The sequence below is a fragment of the Oreochromis niloticus genome, unplaced genomic scaffold (assembly GCF_001858045.2).
Source record: "Oreochromis niloticus isolate F11D_XX unplaced genomic scaffold, O_niloticus_UMD_NMBU tig00002163_pilon, whole genome shotgun sequence".
In the NCBI taxonomy this organism is placed as follows: Eukaryota; Metazoa; Chordata; class Actinopteri; order Cichliformes; family Cichlidae; genus Oreochromis; species Oreochromis niloticus.
Window position 1 is genome coordinate 21,689 of NW_020327584.1, and position 5,009 is coordinate 26,697.

The window sequence follows — 5,009 nt, forward strand, 5'->3', positions numbered from 1 at the left end:
CAGTGGGGTTAAAGGACCTCTTGAACCTCTGATTCCTGCAGTGCAGTGAGGTGAGCCTCTGAAGCTCCTACTGTCCTGTGAGGATGCTCAGGTGAACACCAACACCAGCCCCTTGGTGTTGTTGTTCAGGAGAAGACGGTTCTTATTACTCCAGCCAGTTAAATAAATTTATCATAATACACTACATTTTAACATAATGACCTTATATTTATTTATGACTTTTAACCATTACTTCAAATTCAAATAATCCTGTTTGAAATATTGATTCAACTTATAGAATTAAATTTCTGCTAGTTGTTTTCTGTTGCAAAGAAATCTAGTATAATAATATTTAAATTTACATATATATCTTCACGTTTCAATGCCAATTTTGTGTAATAACGGAGTTTCCCACTACCCGTGAATGCCTCTTTTTTTACGTCGCCGGCTCACTCCTGCATCTCCGCCCACTCTCTGCTGATCCCTGCCGGCCCGGTAAGCTGCTTTGCTTCTCTTCTCTGAAATTAAATGTCTATAAGCTGTTTGAGTGATTTACCGAGTTGTTGTCTGTGACTTGTAAAGCCAGTGAAAATATAAGTCATATTAAAGTAACACAATGGCTGCTTTTTTTTAGTGAAATGTTGTATTTTAGTATTTAAACAAGTATTGGTAAGCTAGCCCTAACAACCTAAGCGCTAACGCCTAGCGGTCCTAAAGGCCCAGTGTGAAATTAATATGGTTCATTTGATTGTATAATACAGTTATTGTGTGGTTTTATTGGTTCATTCGGTGTGTTAGTGTTTCTGAGTCTCTTAGGGAAGCTGTCTTTCTCCTCTTCACAAACCAGTCAGTTAAAACGGCCTCATTCTTTAGGTTGTAAGGTAATGAGCCACCATTTTAGAGCCACTGATTAGCTGTTGAAGCAGCAGGGTCGGCAACTTCAAAGGAGACATTTTACCGCCTCTGACTGAAAGCCACTTAAATGGCGCTATGAAAGTATGCTTCTAGCTCAGATTAACAAAGTAGGACAATTTGCCACTAAATTTAGCTGTTTAAGTATGCTTGTAGGTGACATTCACAAAGGTAGGATGGTTTGGCAGTGAATGCTATCGGCCAGTATTTTTTTTAGCTAATATTCACAAAGGTAGGACGGTTTGCCACTGAATTTCGTGTTGTGCGCATGCGCAGAAACAACGGTAGGGTGGATTCCTAGAACACCGGGAGAAAAAGAGTCACGTGCCTGTGCGGATGTGTATGTGTTGTGGGTTAATTAACAGAAGGGAGAGAGAGAGTGAGGATAAAACACATAAATAAGAATAATAACATCTCTTAACAAGAAGTTTTTTTTAAATTAATTAATTTTAGTTTTTTAGTAAATTTTTAAGAACTGTTTAACACTTGTTTGTGCAGGTTGTTTTTTTAAATAAAACCTACACCTGCAGCTCTGTTTAACTTCTCACTTTGTGAAAAATTAATGAAATATAAAAAAAGGCCACCTTCAAATAAATAAAATGCAGCAGTGCGCCATTAATATATAATATGATATGTAGATATTTAAAACAACAGCATATTAAATGATACTGTGTGCAGGTGATAATATTTTTAGGGCGCAGAATTTGAATGCAGACCAACTCAAATGTTAAAGCCTACAAATATATCACCCAATCTTTCATTTATGATTGTTCATGCTTTGAAATTGTGATGTCAGAATTTGATAAAGTGTGCAGTGCTAGGTGTAGCAAATCATTGCTTATGAAATTAGAGCTATCACATAGCTGAGAAACTTGTGTGGCTTATTACAAATGGATGAAACCACATTTTACCTTAATGAAGACAGTAATCTTTAATAAGGTGTAGAAAAAGAGGTGAGTTGTTTGTTGCTGTGGTAAACAAAGAAGTGTACTGAATCTTTGGACTACACAGATGATGTAGTATTGACTGTGATGCTGATTTGAGTTTCTCATTCTGTATTTTTGTGCTTTGTCTTTTGTTACACAGAGTGAAAGAGATCTTTGGTTTTGCCTTTGCTGGTAAGTAAACAGTGATTGTAATTGAAGCAGTATGAACCTGGCATTGCGTAGCACATTTGACGAGTTACATACAGTAGTTTGACTTTTTGTGATACGTTTCCATTTACTGATTGGCAAAAACACAAGATTTGTGACCTGTAGCAGCAAAGCCCCACACAGGGCCTCTGACTGTCCCTGAAATGTCCCTGAAGTTTAGTAGCCCATTTATGTATGATTTAAATTTCTTATGGCTTATAAATCCAAACATAGTTAAATGTCAGATGTCTTTATACAGTTGTTCATTTCTCCTTATGTTTGTGGATTTAAGTAGCAGACAAAAAAAATTAAAAGTTGTCGTTCTTCACATGTATTAGAACTGACTTGTGATAGAAAATGTTGGAGCCACAAAGCTTCTGTGTACGAAATATTGGTATATCCTGCATTTGTGCCAACAAATATTGGTGCCTATTCTGAGACTCTGCAATTAAATTGTGCCCTCTTTAGACTACAGTGAGTTCATAAAGGCATGAAGAAATGGAGGATTTGACTAGTTATTTAATGTCACAGTAAATTGGATTGTGTGCGAAGAGGCTCAACAGTCTGAATCATTAAACAGTGATCTGATGTTTTGGTTCCTTTCTCTAGACTGCTGATCTGATCGTCTCAAGTCTGGTAAGTAAAGGTTTTGTCTGAGGTGCAGTGCTGGGAAAAGTCTTTCTTCCTTGCAGATTTATTTGTTTATGGTTTTTTGTCACATGTTTCAAATCTTCTAACAAGGACGACCTGGATAAGTACAAATACAAGCAGTTTTAAAGTGATGATTTCATGTATGAAGCAGAGAAAACCAAACCAGAGCTATCTGTTCTCTAATACCCAGCGTGAAAGCCCTGATAGCAAACAACTACCATCAAGCATTTATAGTAACTAGTAATGACTGATTTACATCACTGGGGGATTTTGGTCCACTTTAATTTCAGAGTTGCCTTAATTAAGGTCAAAATAGTGTTTTGAAATCATTTGAAGGATCTCAATTTCATTAAAGTCGAGATTCTGATTAGTCAGTTGGACTTGCTTGTGGCTCAGATCAATTTCCTGTGCAAATCCCAAGTGTGATTAAACTCAGGACCTGATGAGTTGATGTAGGTCCTGAAGTAGTAAAGGAACTCTGGACCACACAGTAATGGCACCATGTTTGACTTTAATGCTGGTGTTTTTCTGAAATACTCTCTCACTTTAGAAGATTCAGTTTAGTACAGTGAGTCCGCACAGCTCTTGCTGATCATCAAGATGTTTTAGGCAAATGTGAGAAAGGTTTGTGTTCTTTTTGGCCAGTCAATAAATAATTTGAGTTTAATGGATATAAGTGTTAAAGCAGGAGGCCTGAAACTGTCTGCTGTAACCTAGTGTGGGGTTTATTAGGACCATATAATATTACAGTAAGTTACTGTAGCAGCACGTCTTGGTTTGACTTTATAGACTTAGTTTAGTGTTTTAATAGAACGCAAAAATGTCCTTATAACAGGTTCCACCACCATTTGTTAAACATTGTCATTCTGTTCAGTCTAATAATTTACTGTAGAACTCTTTAATATTTAAAGCCCTACATTTACTGTATTTTGAGATTATAAGGCATAATGTCAATAAACAAGTCGTTTTAAGGCAGATTAAGCCAACAAAACAGTCAGATAAGTCAAACTTTATTCAAGTCATTCACAAACAACTCTCAACACTGTTCAGTTGTAACACATAAAATACAGAACAATACACTCACTTTTCAGTTCATTCCTCATCCACAAATCCATCAACTCTCATGGGTTGATCAGTTGAAATCTGCTTCATAAGCATGTCTCTTAGCACGTGCCAGGTCCTTGTACACACACCATAATGTTATGTTGAAGCACCGACGAATTACTGTGCGAGGGTCCTGACTATGTAGCCATAATGCTCTGACAATACATCAAGCAGCGCAGCTTTGTAGTTTACTGAAGTCTTACAAATATTTGACAGAATTTTGATTTCTGTGTACCACAGAAATCCCATTTGAGGTCAGTAAGCATAACCAGAATGATACACTAGGCACATGTATATTTTGAGAAAATGACAGGATTTAGGTGTGCCATGTAGTCTGAAAATATGTAAATCCAAGCATATTGGAAATACGACTAATTCCAGGCCTTTTGTGTCTTACAGGTGACCTGCTGCAGAAGATCCTCTCTCTCTATCATTATAAGCAATTCTGTCTATCCTATCACTCTCCGACTCTATCTAATTTGCCATTCTATCTTGTATCCCTCTATCCTCTACTCTATCTAATTTGACAGCCATTCTATCTTGTATCCCTCTATCCTCTACTGCTCTATCTAATTTGACAGCCATTCTATCTGTATCCCTCTATCTCTACTGCTCTATCTAATTTACAGCCATTCTATTTGTATCCCCTATCCCTACTGTTCTCTATCTAATTTGACAGCCATTCTATCTTGTATCCCTCTATCCCTACTGCTCTATCTAATTGACAGCCATTCTATCTTGTATCCCTCTATCCCAAGCGCTCTATCTAATTTCAGAATCCAAGTTTTCAGAAATCCAAGTTTTCAGATTCCAAGTTTCAGAAATCCAAGTACCAGTACTTGATCTATCTGTTACAGAATTCTGAGAGATCTCTGCTCTCACTGCTCCTTCTTTCCTGTCATTAAACTCTCTCACATTCAGTCATTTTGCTGAAAATTACAATTAGAAAGTTTGAATATACAGTAGTAGAATATCAGTACAGTAGAACTTATAGTAGAAACTACTTATACAGCCCTACATTTGTAGTTTTAACTTGGCATTACTCTTTGGAATAAACACTGATAGTTTGGCTTACTGGTGCAATTACTTTGATACATTATATAAAATATACACCTTTGAAAGGTTATTTGTAATAAGATAATCTGACTCATTCTGTAATATATTCAGAGTGCTATATTCACATAAATATAAATTTGATTCAAATACATTTTTCAAGTCTGTTTCATTGGC

The 5,009-nt window shown here is 36.4% G+C and overlaps 1 long non-coding RNA gene across 1 annotated transcript; it reads left to right on the forward strand.

Moving 5' to 3' along the window:
* The first annotated feature begins 414 nt into the window (after positions 1–414).
* Positions 415–4,245, forward strand: LOC109198145 (uncharacterized). Its single transcript, XR_002059095.2, has 4 exons — positions 415–474; positions 1,978–2,009; positions 2,634–2,660; positions 4,179–4,245. It is a non-coding gene; the product is annotated as an uncharacterized LOC109198145 (long non-coding RNA).
* The last annotated feature ends 764 nt before the right edge of the window (positions 4,246–5,009 follow it).